This window comes from Rhinatrema bivittatum, chromosome 4 (genome assembly GCF_901001135.1).
Source record: "Rhinatrema bivittatum chromosome 4, aRhiBiv1.1, whole genome shotgun sequence".
Lineage (NCBI taxonomy): Eukaryota > Metazoa > Chordata > Amphibia > Gymnophiona > Rhinatrematidae > Rhinatrema > Rhinatrema bivittatum.
This window is the reverse complement of record NC_042618.1, coordinates 440,683,163-440,702,582: the sequence shown is the minus strand read 5'-3', so window position 1 is coordinate 440,702,582 and position 19,420 is coordinate 440,683,163. Positions and strand designations below refer to the sequence as shown.

The following is a 19,420-nucleotide window of genomic DNA, read 5'->3' as shown; positions in this document are numbered from 1 at the left end:
CTTGAGAGAACGGTATTCCGTTTGTTGTAGCAAAACTGAATACATTGAACTATCCAGCTGGATATGGTACGTTTTGACACTGACAGTCCTGGGGCCTTAGGGTCGAAGGATAGGAATAGCTGTGAAGGACACGTGGAAGAAGACGTCCTATTCTTGTAGTAAGCGAGAGCTCTTTTACAGTCTAGAGTGTGAAGTAACGCTTCTCGAGATGATGCATGTGGTTTAGGAAAAAACGTGGGAAGCTCTATAGTTTGAGTAATGTGAAATTGCGACACCACCTTTGGCAAAAAGGTAGGGTGAGTTCGAAGGACCACCTTTTGATGAAAAAACTGTAAATATGGTTCATAATGCACTAGTGCTTGCAGCTCACTGACCCGTCTAGCCGAAGTGACGGCGACCAGGAACACCACTTTCCAGGTAAGGAACTTTATGTGTGCCGATTCCAATGGTTCGAACGGAGGAAGTATGAGTTGTTCCAGTATTAAATTTATATTCCATGGAACCGGCGGCTTGTGTGTGGGGGGTCGTATATGCAGGAGACCCTTGAGGAAACTGGTGAGTAAAGGATGCGTGGCTATCGAGGCCTGTTTATATGGTTTGTGATAGGCCGCAATGGCGCTGAGGTGCACTCTAATCGAGCTGGTGGCGAGTCCCGTTTCGAATAAGGTGTGAAGATAATCCAGTAATAACTGGATTGAGCAGTCAATGGGAGATAACTTCTGGGCTACGCACCATGTGGTATACCTTTTCCATTTATATTGGTAATTACGCCTAGTAGAGGGCTTTCTGGATTCCAGTAGAATGCATTGAGCCTCGTAGGAGACCTGCTGCTCAGTTAGCAACCACCTGTCAATCTCCACGCTGTTAAGTGTAGGGAGGAGTGCAGTGGGTGCAATAGCGTTCCCTGATCCTGCTGTAGTAGATCTGGTCGCTGTGGCAGTCGTATTGGTGCCTCGGTGGAGAGGTGCAGTAGGTAGCTGTACCAGGGTTGTCTGGGCCAGGCTGGGGCGATGAGGATCAAGTGAGCCTTGTCCATTATGCATTTTTGAATCGTTCTGGTAAGCAAGGGAATGGGCTGAAATGCATATAGAAGCCCCTGAGTCCACGGAATGAGGAAGGCATCCTGCACCAGCCGACACTTGCTGGGACGAATCGAACAGAACCTTGGAAGTTGCGCATTGAGTTCCGTCGCGAATAAGTCTATCAATGGCGTGCCCCACCTGGCAAAGACACTGAGTACTACGTCCCTGTTGAGGGACCATTCGTGTGGGTGGAAGATTCTGCTCAATCTGTCCGCTCTCGTGTTTGCTATCCCGGGCAAGTAGGTGGCTTGGAGATGTATCGAATGCTGGTGAGCAAATTGGAAGGTGAGCAATGCTTCCTTGCAGAGGGGCCAAGAGCCCGATCCGCCTTGCTTGTTGACATAAAACATTGCCACCTGATTGTCCGTATATACCATGACTCGTCGCCCTTGCAGAAAGGGTTGAAACGCTTGGAGAGCGTTGCGAATCGCTCGAAGTTCCAGGAGATTGATTTGCATTGTCTGTTCTTTTACGGACCAGAGCCCTTGTGTTTCGTGAACTTCGAGATGTGCCCCCCAGCCTTTCCGGGAGGCATCCGTCGTCAGAACAGCGTCGTGCATGGGCTGTCGGAATAACGCTCCCTTTACTAATGTGGATGGAAGGAGCCACCAAGTTATGTCCTTTCTCATTTCCGCGGTGAGGGCAATCGACTGTGTGAGTGGCTGGGAGTGTTGACTCCATTGCCTCTTGAGTCCCCACTGCAGTCGTCGCATATGCAGTTTGGTGTTCGGGACTAGAAAATTTGCCGCCGCCATGTGGCCGAGAAGGACCAGGATTTGCCTGGCCGACGAGGTTGGCCGTGGTAAGAGGTCGCTTAAAAGGGACCGCATCTGTGTTTGGCGGTCCTGCGGTAGAAACGCCCTGGATTGGGTGGTGTCCAGATACGCTCCTATGAATTGTAGGCGTTGCGTCGGCGTTAGGTGAGACTTCTTGAAATTGACCACCAGGCCGAGTTGGTGCAGGCAACGAAGGATCTGGTCTAGCTGATCGAGGAGATAGTCCTGCGAAGACGCTACCACTAGCCAGTCGTCCAGATAAGGAAATATCGTTATCCCCCGTTGCCGGAGATGAGCCACCACCACTACCATGCACTTGGTAAACACTCTGGGCGCCGCTGACAACCCGAAGGGAAGTACCCGGTACTGGTAATGTTGCTGTCTGTAAGTGAAGCACAGGTATTGCCAGGAAGAGGGGTGGATCGGAATGTGAGTATACGCGTCCTTCAGGTCGATAGAACACATCCAATCGTTGGGTTGCAGTAAGGGTAGGATGGATTTCATGGACACCATCTTGAATTTTTCCTTTTTCAGACACTTGTTGAGTTCCCGGAGATCTAGAATGGGTCGCAGGCCCTCCGATTTCTTGGGAATTAGGAAATATGGGGAATAAAATCCTTGATTGTGGGTGTGCGAGGGCAGTCGGACAATCGCCCTCTGTTGGCATAGGTGTAATATCTCCTGTTGGAGTTGTGGATGATCTCGGAAGGTCCTGACGGAGGGGACGTGTGGGAGATGCGGCCTGGACTGAAACTGCAACCGGTACCCATGTCTGACTATGTCCAGCACCCATTGATCTGATGTTATCTGATCCCAAACTGCTAGTCGGGACTGGATTCTTCCTGGCGGGAAGGGTTGGAGTGATGGTGGCTGCAAGTTCAAAAAGACTGAGAGGTTTTCGGGGCAGTCGATTGTTGTTGGGCCTGCTGACGCTGCGCTCGAGGCCTACCCCTCCTCGGCAAAGTAGACTGTTGTTGTTGTTGGTGCGGCCTTTGGTATGGTTGATATGTCTGATAGGACTGAGAGCGGTAACCTTGATATGGACGGAAGGGTCTCTTTCCGTAGGAGGGCTTACGAGGGTATGGAGTAAACCGCTTCGTCGGATGGTATGTTGTATGAGAGTGCAGGGACTGAACGGCTAGTGCTTCGTCCTTGAGCTTACCCACCGTTTCTTGCAATTGCGCCCCAAACAGGTTATCGCCCGTGCAGGGCAGGTTGGCAAGCTTGCTGTGAACATCTTCTCTAATGGAACTAGAGCGAAGCCATGCCGTTCTGCGAGCCGCTATGGCCGTCGCGGACGCTCTGGAGGAGGTCTCCATGCACTTGTAGATTGAGCGGAGTAGATGACGTGAACATTCCTCCATATCGTGCAGGGTTTGCGGGGTCTGCCCCCCCGCAGTGGAAAGGAGGCCTTTGGTGGCCTGGACGCACTCGTATAAATACTGCACCATATAAAACTGGTGGTGCAGTATCCGTGTAGTGAGCATCGAGTTTTGGTATATCTTCCTTCCCACCTCGTCCAAATACCTATGATCTTTATTCGGTGGATAAGATGTGTGGAGTTTCGTCTTTTTAAAGCGTTGCATCGCCGACTCGACCACCACTGATTCATGCGGCAGTTGTGGAAGAGCGTACGGGGACTCTTTCCTAATCCGAAATTTAATATCCGTCTTCCGGGATACGGATTGCATGGCTTGAGGGGTCTCCCACGACTTCAGAAGCAACTTATGTAGAAGGTCATGCGGTGGAAGTGTGGTCGGTTCACCTGGAACGTCAAAAATTTTTAGAAGTCCCAACGTTTCAGCCCTAGGATCATGCTCCTTTTGAACTTGTAATTGCAGAATCTTTCCTATCTTTTCTAAAAACCTCGGATAGGAAAGGTCTTCAGGAGGTGAGTATGGTTCTTGTTGACCTTCTTGAGGGTCTGAGGGGAATCCCGTAGATGACGTAGGGGAATCCGAAAACGAATCGTCCCGGTCACATGATACTGAACGGCCCGGTGATAGCGGACTAGCTCGCTGCGGACGGGAAGAGAGCTGTCCGTCCGCCTCATCCAGTGGTTCTGATGTCTGAACTTGCCTGGGGCTCCCTCTATCCTTTTCAGTGGTAAAAGATGCTTGAATGGCTTCGTAAAATCCTGATAAGGATTGTGATAACTGCCAGAAGGCATCCTTTGCCGCCGGCGGCATCGCTTTCAGCATGTCCTGCCCGCTTTGATCTTTCTGAGGACTAGGAGCATGATGTGACTGCTCCAGTTCAGACCCTGATCCCGGCAAAGCATGAGATGATGTGAGATATATCGCGGAGCCCTCGCTCCGGTGATGGACCCTCGAGACGATCTGGACGTCGACGTGTTCGTTGGGGTATGTCTTGAATGCCTTGTCTTGTGGTCTCGGTACGAGTCCCTCCTTCTCTCTTTACTACGACGAGAGACTAGGTCCTCTGCCGTGTCACGCGGGTCCCGTGAGCTGTGTGAGGAGGAACTGGATCTTTTATGATGCGAACTAAGCGAAGAGGAGTTCCTTGATCTCTTTCGCTTATGAGACTCCTTCCTTGTGTCCGACAATGCGTACAGCATTGGGTCTCGGCTTGTAGGTACAGTCACAAACTTCCCTGAGGGGTCCTTTTTATGTACCCTGGACGAAGGATCCCTCACAGTCCTGGAAGGCCCCGGTATTTCCCCGCCTTCTGTTGAATGTTCCGGCGTCTCGTGACTGCTGGAGTCCGGGCGCTTTGGCCTTGCCTGCGGTCACTGTTTGTCTGGTACTTTAGGGCCTTCTGGTGCCCTGTGTAGGTGCTTTGTTTGTTGTTGCGCCGTATGCTTTCCTGGCGTCTTATCCTTCGGCACCGCACGCTTCTTGGCCGCCGTCTTGTCTTTCGGCGCCGTCCTTCCCTTCGGCGCCATCCTTCCCTTCGGCGCCGTCCTTTCTTTCTGCGCCGCACTGCCTCCCGGCGCCGTACGGTGTTTCGGCGTCGTACTGTCCCCCGGTGCCGTATGGTGTTTTGGCGCCATATGGGACCTCCGCTCCTTATGGGCCTGCGGCGCCATAGGGCTTCTTGGCGCCATTGTTAAGTGCGGCGCCGTGCTCTCCGTTTGCAGAGGCGCCATCTTTGCCGTAGCCGGCAGCGGTTTATGCGGCGTCTTAGCGGACGGTGCCGCATCTTTGGCCTTCAAATCCTTATGGCGTCGTTTCTGCGGCTCATGACGCGGCAAGGGGCTGAGACTCGGCGTCAAATGGAGGGATGTTTTGGGTTGCCTATGAGGCGAACGGCTGCGTCTCGAGTCTATACTGGACGTCGAGTGAGAAGCAATTTTCCGGACAGGAAGGGTCGCAGGGCCCTGCTCCCTTGTTACCTGACTATCGGATAGAGCCTTAGGTGCCGAATACTGTACTTTCTTCACCGGTCCCGGTGAAGAGTGGGCCTCTGACGCCTCCGGGGTGCTGAGAAGTTCTTTGAGCCTGTAGGCCCTCTGTCGCTTCGCCCTGGGGGACATCTTTGCACAAAATTCGCAGGTTGACACGGCGTGCTCGCTGCCCAGGCACCGGTAACACCGGTCATGCCCGTCTGTTACCGACATCACCCGGTTGCAGCAGCAGCGCTTAAAACCTGATTTGGACATTTTACTGAGGAACAATTCGGCTCCGCGTGCGCTCCCGCGCGCGGAAAAAACAGACTGAGGAAAGTTACTCTGCCTGCGCGGGAACACACACACGCAGGCGCAGAGGATACAAAAATTAACCTCTGCTTTATCAAGCTCCGCCTCCCGGACCTGGACGGACAGATCCCATGACAGCATGGCTAATTCAGCCCTGCTATCGACGGGAAAAAGCCTAGTCCCAACCATTCTGAATAAAAAGCGCTCCTCTATATTAAACACTAGAACAGAGTCACTATTAACAAGAAATTTTCTAACACAAACAAACGGACAGAGAAATCTGGGACAAAAGACATTCTCCTTATTTCACGGAAGCATGATAGTGATGTGCTCTTGAATAAGCCAATTAAACAATATAAGGAATGTCAGCACTAAATGTGCAGTATACTACCCAACAGACTGAAGGGAAGCTCAGTAATCAATACCAGTTTTTAAAGAAATCCATAAGTGGTTTTCTTGCTATGTGAACCTATTTTAAATTAAAGATTAGTTTCCAGACGCACTGTAGGACTACTATAACTCACAATAAAATGACAATGCACAGACTGCTCATCCTGCAAAAAGATCTACACCTAGAGCACAGGAAATCTATAAATACTGGGAGTTGTGCAAATGGAAACACTAATCTGGTTATCTTAACCCTGAAGGCAAATAACTTCGGCTTCAAAACTTTGGTTTCAATGCCATAATGCAGCTAGTGCTGTAAATAAGTGTACCAGTATAGCTAAGGTATAAAAATTGTGGCCGGGAGGTTGGGGGAAGAGGAACTAGACACATGGATCTTTTCAAAAACAAACAGAAAAGAAAAAAAAAAAAGCAGTAATGAATTAAAGACAAATCTTAATTCATGAGCTGCGCTTCAGTTCCTTAGACAAGTGGAGATGCCACAAAGACAATGAACAGGCTCAGGATGGGGTGAGAAGTCTCAGTCACCTAATGGCCAAACCCAGGTGCACCATGTCAGGTTCTGGAAGGAGCCGAAGTCTACAGACCCTGGCCAAGAACTATTGTGGCAAAGGCTAGGTTAGACGGTGCAGATGAGTTGTTTCTATAGAGGAGAAATGCCTCAGGCAGTTGCAAACAAAGGTTTATGGAGCCATACTCTAGTAGATAGACATCGGATCTAATTCAGCTGGAAGCTCAAAAGATGAATTGGAAGTTGCCAGACCAAAATACAGTACACACATACAACAATCTCAAAACTAAAATATTTAATAAATTATTAATTGGCATATTTCAATACCAAAAGTGAAATCTTGGAAAACAAGTAGGAGAAAATTGAACTGTTAGCTTTGTGTGCTTGTGGGTTCCATTGAGGCAGGGATAGCCAACTCTAAAATCTGCAAAAGCCACAACAGGCCAGGTTTTCAGGATTTCCACAATGAATATGCACGAGATACAATGGAGGCAGTGCATGCAATTTTATCTAATGAATATTCAGTGTATGTCCTGAAAACCTGACCTGTTTGTAGCTCTCGAGGACCAGAGTTGTCCATCTCTGCTTTAAGGTATCTAAATTGTATCTTCTTATTTCTTAGGGGACTGTATCCCTGACAACAGGTTATCACCAGACAACCTAACTTTAAGCAGAAGCTCAAAAATCTAACATTTTTAAGTACTGCAGGCAGTAAAAAAATAAATAAATAAATACAAGCTAAAAATATCTAGGACAGGAGACTGATGCCTATTTGTGCTTTAACCAGGTTGCCTGCTCTAAGACCCATTACCCTATGAAAAAGGAAAGATTAAAACATTTTATTCAAGAAAATACATCAAAATCCAGAATGGATGCATGTAGAGTGTATATTTACCTCATCCTCTGGCAGACTATGCCATGCATTTAGCATTCTCTTGAAGGGGTTAAAGGAGGCTCAGAGATCTGGGGAGAGATTACATAAGGCCTAAATCACAGCCTGCACTTCTAAACTAGCATAGAAGGCTTTGTTTCTATGGAGAATTCAGGCACTTGAAGTTTCATTACAAGCTCAGCAAACTATTTTGCTACAGTAAAAGCCTATGACAAGTGCTAAAAACATATAGCAATTAAGATCCAACCAAATTCCAGAGCTACTAATAAATGTAGTATGATGAGTCCTAACATCATGTGGCAGTTTATGGAATAAAATAAAATCCACAATTAAATGGATAACACTCATCAGCCCAAGGTAATATTTATGGCCCAATTCACTAAGCTTTTTTCACCATGATGGACACAGAATGAAAGAAAACCCTTAGTCAATGAGGCCCTTAGGATGTGGAAACATTAGCGGAGAAAAAATTAATTATGTGAACGGGATTAGCTTAATAACAGATAGAGTAGATATAAAGTGGTTCTTCCACACTGACAAGTCATTCACTACCTCCAATTTTCAGGTATTTTGTTTGCTTTAGAAATTACTAAACCTAGGAAAAGAAAATGTTAGATTTGCTGTATAAATAAAAAAAAGAGTAGTCTTTCACCAAGACAACTGCCAGGATTTACTCACATTCTGTATCCCTCTCTGATAACGACATACAAATTATAATTTCAACAAACAAGGGGTGTGAGAAAATTTCATGACACCTGGTATCCCTTCTTTGGTAGAGAAATTTGCACATGGTTAAGAATCTACGGCAGGGCAGCTTTAAAAAGTAAATTCTGACATCACAATGTGCTCTGACATGCCTGTTGAGACTACAACTGAAATGAAATGGCCCTTTAAGAAACTATAACACAAAAAGAACAAAACAGTAAGTGTAAGTCTAGGAGGCGTGGTGGTGATGGATGTGGCAAATGAAAAACTATCAAACTGAGGTCAATGGCTATTCTATCTGGGACACAAATCTGAATGAAATTGGATGAACAGTTTAAAAGTTATTACGGGGGAAGGGGAGGAACAGACAGACATAGTAGCCACCTTGTAAGTTGATCTCTCTCAACTTGCCTGCCTCAGCCCCAATTGTCTACATCCAGAAAAGGGCCATATACATTTTAAACATGATTGAAATCCAGTAACCAACAGCAACCATAGAAACTGATTTGGCCACCATCAACAAGTTTTCTTGTAAAAACTACCAAGTCTCAGACATACTGTGGCAAAAATCAGAAAATAACCAGGAAGGCTGACTTGGCCACTGGTTCTCCCACAGCCAGGTCACAAAATATCTACCAAACTTGTTTGAAAATGATTTCTTGACCTTATCTCTGTACAACAAAGTCATGAGTTGGGGAAAGATATAGGGTGAATGGCATTAAGGTTGGAACAAACTGGATGAGCAGTCTTAAAGCAGGAGACTATCACATTGCTTACAAGTTTTACAAAAGGCAGAATCTGGTTTAGGATAAAGAATTCCCAAAAAAGGAAGGAAAAAATCACACACACAAAAAAAAGTGTGGCTAATTAAAACCAAAAATTAAAATATTACAAATGAAAGTATAAAACATTAAAAAATAGTACAAGAAAAAGTATTGCTAAATGATAAAAGGAGGACACGGTAAATATGAAATAGTTTTCTTTTTAAGAAGCAACAAAATTAGCAATAAAAGGGCCACACAAGTCTCACTTAAAAGCCATTTAGTAATTATCCCTGGAAAGATTCTTCACATTCTTTGGAACCCTGCTAGCAGTAACAATTCAAAATAACTTACATAAGATTTAAAGAGCCCTCAAAAACATGCTGCTGTATGTTTATAGATCCACCAGTGCAGCCCCATTCGTTTCCTGGAGCACTCTCCACACCATGATGTGAATAAAGCCAGGCAAAGCAGTCCACAGGGACCACGAAGCAGCTGCAGCAGTGTAAACACTGCTGGAGGTTTTTGTGTGGCAAATAATTTTCCCAATCACTGTTTTATTTTCTCTTTTATTCTCCCAAATAAATCAGAAACTCCCAGAACTACAAAAGACAGAAGCTCTTTCTACACCTGAGTCAATGAATCACAAACATTTTTTTGGAGATTTCTTTTAAAAACCCTGAGCATTTAAAGCATAGCTTTGAAAATAAAAGTACTTTTTTGTGTGCATGTACTTTAAATAAATTTGAATGCTAAATGACATACAGCTGTGCAGCTTTAAATGCCCATGGAGGAAAAAACTAAAGGCACAAAAAGACAATTAGATGATTTCAAAACATATCAGACCCGATAAATTTGATCACTCCTGGAGTGTAGCAACAGTAACGTATTTGAAACTGAAGCATCTAGGGAGGTAGAGAATGTCTCTTTAAATGCAATACTGTTACAAACTAATTGATACCATTGTTCTTTACAAAAGAAAAAAAAAGAATCCATCTGGAACTACTTGGCACTTAGATATTCTGCAGTGCCTTTTTATATATTTAACATAAACACAGCTCCACTGCTTTACCATGTCTGACATCCATCCCCCTTCTCTTTCAATGTAACAATTCCATATTCAGACAGTAATCATCCATTCTGTTTAATTGGCCTGTCCGATTAGCATTACTTAGGCATGAGGATGCATTCCAAACACATGCTTCTGTGGCAAAATATAATCCATATTTCAAAAGGAAACCGCATGCTAGATCTGCTTACTTGAATCCCAACTTAACTACTCCCATCGCAGACTGGTACAGTGGCATTCGGAGAAACTGGTCAAATCTTCTGCTTGCCAGACTGGCTGGGGATGCCACAGAGAACATTCACATCCCCTAAAAGGTAAGAGAGGGAATCCTACTCATCACGCAACAGTGATGCCTAATGGATGGATTCAGAACTATGACTGCAGCCCCCTACTGAGAACTGCTACTGTGATTATCTGGGGATATAAAAAAAATATAAAAAAGGAAAGAAACAAATCCTTAAATAGTTGTGAAAGAAGGCTCAAGGAACTGATTCCAAGCCCTGAGTGCAACTAACCCAGAAGCTCAACAGATGAGAAGTAAACTGTCAATCCCCCCCAAAAAAGGGATTCCCATTGCAATATTAAGCAAATCAATTGACCTCCCTGTTTTATCTCTCTCTGTTTCCATTAGTTACAAGTTCTCTTGGAGAAGAAACACCTTTTTTGGCTATGTGGGAACATAGCACTGTAAATTCTGAAGGCGCTTTTAATACATAATGGGAGGAAATTGCATGTGATGAATGACTCTGGAGCTTGCAAACACACCTACATTGCTTTCATTCTATAAATAGTTAAGGACCAATTCCAAACTGAAAAAAAGAGATACAAGCAAGATACTTTTAGATGCTTAAATAACCATCCAATAAGCAAATTTAAAGTTCCCTTACTATCTGCACCTTATAAACACTGCTCCAGTCAGAATGGCCAGACCTCTCCTTTAACTGGACAATGTGAAAGCTAATTTTGATGCTTTTAGCACCACTATGAAGCACCCACTTTAAGCAAAATTATGCATAGCCAACGTAAGTTGCATTAAGATCAGAAAAGCACTCAAACATCTGTTAAATAGCACAGCAGATAATTTTAAACTGCATTCTTTTGAAAGGATGACATTTTGGTGCTCACCACCTCAACTCCAAAAGACAGGTTCAGTTATAAGGTATAGCTAAATAAATTTAAAAATACATTAAAGGAGAAATCCCCAAAATTTGTAAAACTGTGGGAAATTAATAAGGTGCATATTCAGAGGGAAAGTGAAATAACTACATTAAAATAATTCAAATAAAATGCTACCTCTCAATACTTCAACTGAAGCCATGAGAAACTGAGCATGCGTGTAGACCTTAAGACTTTGGAAAGATTTTACATATTCTAGTTCAGTCCCAGACCTCAGTTACAGTCCTTCTTGAAAGGAAAGGGAAGATCAGAGCTATCATGACAATGTGACACTCGACACGTGTCCAGAACTGCTATAGTTTTCCCACATGTAATGACAGCTTCGAAAGGTCCCTCAGGGAGTTCTAAATGAAGCAGAATGGCAAAGGCAAGACCAACAAATGAACCTTAAAAGGGAAAACAGTATCTACAGAGTTTGCCAAGTAACCACAAACACCCTTTTGTCTATAACAGAAGTTTGCAGAGATGTAATGTGAATGCTGAGGAAAGACAGCACACACCAAAGCTTAATCCATCATCCTCCTAGCAAAGCAGAAGGGACTCAGTTTTCCCAAATCAAAATAAAATGGCCCGTTCTGAAAGGTAATGGACCAGTGTGTAGCACTAGGGTGGTACCATATTAAAGGACACCACAAAGGGGAAGAGAAAGTACACCACAAAAAAACAGAACAAAAAAAAGGAGTAAAGAGACAGCAAATGGGGGGGGGGGAGGAGACATGCAGAAAGACATAGCAAAGAGATAAAAGGGGTGGAGAAGAGAAGCAAGGTTCCTGTGCTGTTGCAGCAGCTTGAGAGGAAAATTGTGGGCTTTGTGAAAGTGAGCGAGAGGAGCAGCACAGCAATACTTGCAGGGCACGTAAGCCACACTGGGACTCAGGGCAGAGGCCAATGAGTGGAGCTGCCAATACCAGGCACCCTGAAAAACTGCCTCTGTGACAACTCAGCTTCACTCTAGGGACATTTTGTGATGCAAGGTCCTTAGAAAATTGTCCTGCTTGTCCTCTTCCCCCACAAAGTAGGTAGGTAGATAACAGAGGCTACAGAGGGGCAGATGAGGTGAGAAGACAGTAGGAAGAGTACAGGAAAAATCTAAGCAAGAAAGGAAGCACTACAGCATGGTGAAGTTATTCTTACCTGATAATTTTCTTTTCTTGAGTCCTGTTAGACTAGACCTTACACACGGGATTTCTCTTCTCTTCAGTTGACAGAGACATACCTTTTTTATGGCCTCACTCTGGCTAGAATAGGTATAATTTCCCAAGAGTTGCCAGTAGCCTTCTGCCAGAGCACTGTGACAAAAACAAGATGCCCCAACAAATATTTTAATCTAGTCCAAGATACACAAGGCCATATTATAGGTGAAGAAAGAGGGGAGGTGAGAGAGGATGTGTTATGGGGACATATTTTTACTAGTCCTGTATTCCTGGGTGGGTACAGACTGGTCTAGCAAAACTAAAGAAAAGAAAATCATCAGGGAGGAATAATTTTCACCTTTTCTTCCTGCTAGACTAGTCCTCACACATGGGAGTTACCTAAACTTGTGTCTCACTAGGGAAGGAAGATGACAGAGAGGTCTTAAAATATTCTCATCCGAAGGCAGCGTCTGCCTTGGCTTGTAAGTCCAGTCTATAAATACCTTGTAAAGAAGTGAAGGGACAACTATGTGGCAGCCCTGCAAATTTCTTCTGGAGAGGCTGAAAGGGCATCCACCCATGACTATACCTGCGCTCTTGTAAAATGAGCAGCCAGCACCTATCTAAGAGAAGGTAGGCTGAGGCTATTACCTCCTTGATCTACCTGGTCATAGAAGTTACTTTCCCTTTCCAGGAACCGGAAAACAATGCAAACAATGTCTGACTTCCTAAAGGTTTTGTTATTTTTAGATATTTTAGGAGTATCCGGCGCATGTCCAGAAGGTGCAGGTTGCTATTTTGCTACTTCTAAAAGCCAGGAGTGAAAATTAACCAATTTAAGAGAAATGCAGATACCACCTTGGGCAAAAACAATGGTACCAGCTGAGCCTGAAGAAAACACCAAGTAAGGATGCCTACAGGAGAGGGCCTGTATTTCTGAGATGCACCTAGCGGAAAAAATAGCTACCAGAAAGATTGTCTTCAGAGATAAACAGGCATTCTTTTAAGGAACTTTACAGGCTTGAAGGGAGACATTGCTAAGGCCCATTGGGGAAATATTGGTCTGAAGGGAAGTTGAAGGTGCTTTACCCCTTTTAGAAACCTTACTATATCTGGATAAACTATCATCTGGATGCCCTTAATCTGGCCCCTATAACTAGATATAGAAACTAAGGGTTAAGTCATTATCCAGACTGCTCTACACAAAGTTCAGTATTTGCAAGCTATCTAGACTTCATTGGCATGGCAAATTCCCTCAAAAGATCCTTACGACTTTAGCATAGTTTATATTACTACTGAGGAATATCCCCTTTTGTGCAGGTGAGCCCTTTCAAGGGCCAAGCCGTAGGAGAGAATTGAGAAGAGTCCTCCAGCAGGGCATGATCAATAGGCAATCTCAGGGTTGGCGTGGAGAGACTCATTCACTGCTGATAGGAGTTAAGTTTTCTTCTGTTCATTTACACAGTTGGGCCATTTCGAGCACCAGTGTGGGACTAGGGGTTCCTCCTTGCTTGATCACATATGACATTGGTGCAGCATTGTCTGACATAACTGACCGCCTTCCCTTTTACCAGGGGAAGGAAATGTTACAGTGCCTGCCTGTTGGCCCTTGTCTCTAGCCTGTTTATCGATCATGATGTTTCTTCTGTTGCCCAGTGCCTCTGTATTATCTGGCCTTGGCAATAAGCTCCACATCAGGTGGCATCCATGGTTACCATAATCCAGTTAGACTCCAAGCTCACACTCTTCAGAGAGTTGGAAAGGTTTAGCCACCAATCCAGACTCATTCTTATGGTGGGTAGAAATTGTAAGAAGTTGGCAATTCCGAGATGTCGGGGACCAGAACGACAGTAGTGACTGCTGCAAAGGATGCATGTGCATCCTGGCCCATGAGACCAGGTCCCATGATGCACAGTTAAGTCTGAGCAGTTGGAGTAAGGCACTAACACTTGATTGATCAACTTGAGACCCCGCTTGGGAACAGGGTAACCTGCCCCTCTCTTGTACTGAACTCTGTGCTAGAAACTCCAGGATCTGGAAAGATACTAGATAGCTCTCTGAATATTTTATTACCAAGCCCAACTCCTGCAGGAGGTGGACAATGGACTCTGAGGCCTGATGGTTTTCAAAAGTAGATCTGGTCTCAATAAGCCAGTCACCCAGAAAGGGGTACACTACTATGCCCTGTTTGCTGCTATTGCCACTACCATCATGACCTTTGTAGAGGTCCTGGAGGCTGTCACTAGTCCAAAGCGTAGAGCCTTGAACTGAAAATACTGACTCATTACACAGAACCATAGCAGGGCCTGCTGGAATACTCAAATGGGAATACGAAAATATGCCTCTCCTCTTATAAACTACCAACAAGTCCGAGCAACGAGTTTCCATTTGGAAGCAGGAGGCATCGGTTTATCCTTTTTAAGTCCAGAATAGGACAGAAGGAACCAAATTAAGAGCTTAACAGAAGGATTCCCAGATTTATTAAAAGGCCACATAACTTTCAAAATCATTGACAAAGCTAGATGAAAATTGTAATATTTTTCTCCCAGCATCTCCCCTTTCTCTACTCTCTCAATGTCTCTTCTCAGTCCTTCCCCTTTCTCTCCAGTCTCTCCTCTTCCTTCAATATCTGCATACATATTATAAACATATATACTGCATACTCAATTATACATTTAATGATATATATTTTTCACTGTTCATTTTACTTCTTCCTAGGCCAAGCATTATATAAAGGGGAGGAGGAGTAGTCTAGTGGTTAGAGCAGTAGGCTATGAACCAGGAGACCAAGGTTTGAGTCCTGCTGTTGCTCCTTGTGACCTTGGGTAAGTCACTTTACCCTCCATTGCCTCAGGTACAAAAATTTAGTAAGCCCTCTGGGGATAGGGAAATACCTACAGTACCTGAATGTAACCCGATCGAATATTAGTATATAAAAATAATAAATAAATAAATGTAGACATAGGAATGACAAGTCACATGAACTTAAAGTAAATTAAGATTATTGCTGGTTTTTCCTTACCCAATGTTTAATAGTACTCTGACTAGGCTCAATTCATTATTTCTCTATTACAGCCATTATAAATGTCAGGACTATAATTTCATCTTCATAGTTTTCCTATAAGTAGCTAGTTTATCACATGCTATAAACTATTATTAATTTGATGAATGTGGCCTGCAAATGATGATATTAGTAATGGAAAATACTGACCTCTCCAAGAAAGAATAATGACCAAACAGGTTTGTTTTCCTCCCCAAGAGATGAATATTGTTTCAGTACAGAGAGAATGTGGCAGTACTTTTATAAGGCCTTTCAAATTTCCATTTTCCTTTCAGACATAGTCCTATCTGTTCTCACCAGCTACATGAATTGACGACAGGCTTCAGCATTTTATGCGTTGTCAAGAGAGCTTATCTGAGCCAATGAGTAATGTTTAAAGGTTATCAGTTACATGTGCATATGTACCAAGGAATAATATAGCAAGGTAAGTGAGGACGTATTCACATCAGAGTATACAATATGACGACAGATGATTGCGAGGCTCATTTAATCTGCCCTTTTTCCTTACCTACTGCAAAACTTCAGACTTACTTGATATCTAGGGACCTTCATTTTATTTTTCACAGGAATTTCAGTGTTTATTAAAGAAAAATCAGGAGAAAATCAGTGGGGAAAAAAATGACTGATTTCTACAGGTAAATAGTTTATTTTTATAGACAGAAGCCAGTATGGTATAAATAAATATCTATCTATAACCAATATATATTGACAAGGATATCTATATCGCTCCATGGTGAGACCGCACCTTGAATACCGTGTACAATTCTGGTCGCCACATCTCAAAAAAGATATAATTGCGATGGAGAAGGTACAGAAAAGGGCAACCAAAATGATAACGGGGATGGAACAGCTCCCCTATGAGGAAAGGGTGAGGTTAGGGCTGTTCAGCTTGGAGAAGAGACGGTTGAGGGAGGATATGATAGAGGTCTTTAAGGTCATGAGAGGTCTTGAACAAGTAGATGTGAATCAGTTATTTACACTTTCAAATAATAGAAGGACTAGGGGGCATTCCATGAAGTTAGCAAGTAGCACATTTAAGACTAATCGGAGAAAATTCTCTCTCACTCAACACACAATAAAGCACTGGAATTTGTTGCCAGAGTCTGTGGTTAGTGCAGTTAGTGTAGCTGGGTTCAAAAAAGGTTTGGATAAGTTCTTGGAAGAGAAGTCCATTAATGGCTATTAATCAAGTTTACTTAGGGAATAGCCACTGCTATTAATTGCATCAGTAGCATGGGATCTTCTTAGTGTTTGGGTAATTGCCAGGGTCTTGTGGCCTGGTTTGGCCTCTGTTTGAAACAGGATGCTGGACTTGATGGACCCTTGGTCTGACCCAGCATGGCAATATCTTATGTTCTTAGGATACACATAACCGATATATATTACAACACACACTTGTCAACTGCAAAGCACTGTGGAGGAGTTTGACTGCACTAACCACTGCCAGTGCTGTATTCAACCTCTGGATTGATTGAAGACTAGGTACTGTTTCATAGTGTCTGTCCATCTCCTTTTGTTCACACATTTTGCCTGTATTCTGCAACAAATGGGTGGGGGAGGAGTAAAGGGTATAACCTCCCCTCCCCAAAAAGTAAACCATTTGGATATATTTTTATTGTATAACGTGAAATATCACAGGCTGCTTATTTCTAAATATTCAGCCATTTACACAGGTCAGGATTTTTGGAGATAAAAGGCCTAATGCCTAGAAGGAGTTAATAAAAAAAAAAAATTACTCATTAATTTCAAAGACAGATTGGCTAATCTTTTAATAAGAGCATTAGGTGTGAACATGTTTTTTCCATATTTGGGTTTTTAATTTGCATTGTGTTAATGCAAACATTAAATGCTATTAAATATAATAGATCCAAATGTAAATGATGTACTACATGGAAACATGAAACTTGTATCACCATTTCAGATTCTATAGTACAATTCCCTAGAGTCAAACCCAGTTCCTGAACAAGGGTCAGATACCTAGCTAAAAACAAAGATAACTGGCATGGTTTACTTAACATTTATGGATGGCATACTTGAAACCGGGACAAATACAAATACATCATCTGCAAATACAATACACATTCAAGCTCCCTAGCACCAGTATACAAAAGAGATGGAGTTGTCAGAACACAGAACTGAGAATCTCATACTGGTACTTTCACCCACACTGTAAGACATTTGTCCAACGAGAATTATATAACAATAAAAACATTGTTTTTTTGCCCTCCCTTTGGAAGTTGCCATGCAGTGTGCAAGCCACTCATTTCACTGAAAATGGAGGCACCTACAGTACCAGCCACTGAAAAAACAGTGGCTTGATGAAAATTGTGTGAAAATAAGATAAGTTTCTGGTCACGGACAAAAGAATAACTTTGTACTGCAAGTACATAAACATGCGCTTTCCACTTTTCAAAGGCCAGCAGTGCAAGTTCCCAATGCAAATTACTATATATAAAATCCAGTATCAATTCTTGTGAGCAAACATTGAAAAACACAGGTTTTAAATCTTATTTTGCATAGTAAAATACATGTTCCAGAAACAAATTACAAAAAAAAAAAAAAATTCTTAACGATAAAAATCAAATAAAATACAAATGTTCATATTCAGATTGTAGCCCTTTGTACCATCTTCCCTTCATAATATACACAATGTATAAACCAAACAACTCATTTTTAAAGTAACATTTTGACATTATAGGTAGCGATATTCAACAGAATTTTAAAAAAGGCAATTTAAGTTCTCACCCAATAGTTATTTTCATAACTAACAGGCCACAAGCATTGAAGTACATTGTATATACAGTATACATATTTAAAATGACTCAAAACTAAATGCAGCAAACAAATATAGTACACAAATACAGAGGTACCACCAAGTGAAAATGTAGCATTCATTATGTTGTGTACTGCTACATTAAAACATATAGGAAGATCCCCCCAGTTTCCCATGGCAGTTTTTTTCAAAATTCTATAGCAACTGTGGCAAATTTGCATAATTGTACATATTAAAATGTATTTTTTTTTCTTACTTTATAAAGTCATTTCTGACATTCCTTTTTCAATTTATTTGGTTCTTCATTAGAGGTTTGATGCTAGGGAGGAAGGAGGGGAAAAGATCTAGGGATGGGAGAGGGTATCTCAAAGGAGGGAAATAAAGAAGAGATCTCAAGTAGGAGAGGTAGGGAATGGAGGAAAACAGAGGCACAGAGAAAGGAGAAGGAAAGGAGATGGGAGGAGGGAAAAGGGAAGAAGCATCATTTGCAACCCACACCTCTTCCAGTCTTCTCACTCACTCTTCTCCACACAGACCCTTCTCATGCCCTCACTCAATACACACAGCTCCTCAATCATCTCATTCTCCCGCCCACATCCACAGCCCCTTCGATTCCTTCAATCATTCTCGCCACCCCCACCTCACCACCCACTCTTGCCCTCCAGCACCTCTCACTCTAAGGAGGGAATTTCAGGAGGGGCAGAGGACATGAGGGGAGGAAAAAAGAAAGGGGGGGGGAGGAAAAAGGATGAATCCTTAAATCGAGAGAGGGAGGATAGATCCATTCTCACAGCTTCCCTCCGGAAGACCTGTTTTCTCACTCTTATAGCCCCCCCACACACACACACACACACACTCCATTCACTTCTTCCCCTCACTCACCCATTTCACACCATCTCCGATTCCCTCATTTTACATACACACTTACTCCTCCCTCCCACAATCCCTCACTCGGTCACACTCCCCACAGCACCTGTAATTTCCCCTCGCACACATTCCACATCCTCTTTGATCCCTTTATTCTACACACACCCCCACAGAACCCTCCCTAACTTTCACCCCCACATCCCCCTCTTATCCCTCACTTGCATCTACACTGAAATCCCCTCTTCTCACTCACATTCGCTGTTCACAGCTTCCTTAGAGCACAGTGCAACAACAATGTGGCACCTTAGGCTGCTTCCTCTTCCTGTACAGCCTGAGAACGTAGTGCTGCACCTTGTACTGCAGCGACTGCCGTAGTGCAGCACAGTTTACAAACACCAAGCTCCACAGGAAGAGGAAGCAGCCTGAGATGCCATTTAACTGCTGCTACACTTGGCTATAAGAAAGCTGTGATCAACACACGTGGGTGAAATAGGGTGGAGAGGGTAGAAAAGATATAGCGGCCACCGCTTAATGTCATAGTCCCTGGTCTC

The 19,420-nt window shown here is 43.5% G+C and overlaps 1 protein-coding gene across 5 annotated transcripts in view; it reads right to left on the bottom strand.

Moving 5' to 3' along the window:
- CDK17 (cyclin dependent kinase 17) overlaps positions 1-19,420 on the bottom strand; it is a 407,414-nt gene that overhangs the window by 383,640 nt on the left and 4,354 nt on the right. Inside the window, exons 1-2 of one of the 5 annotated variants that reach the window (XM_029601557.1) lie at positions 8,003-8,069; positions 7,328-7,395 (exon numbers count right to left, since the gene is read on the bottom strand). The exons of the other annotated variants lie outside the window; for them this stretch is intronic. The gene's annotated coding sequence lies outside the window, so the exon portion shown is untranslated. Of the gene's footprint in view, positions 1-7,327; positions 7,396-8,002; positions 8,070-19,420 lie in introns of those variants that run through there. 5 annotated transcript variants of the gene reach the window in all.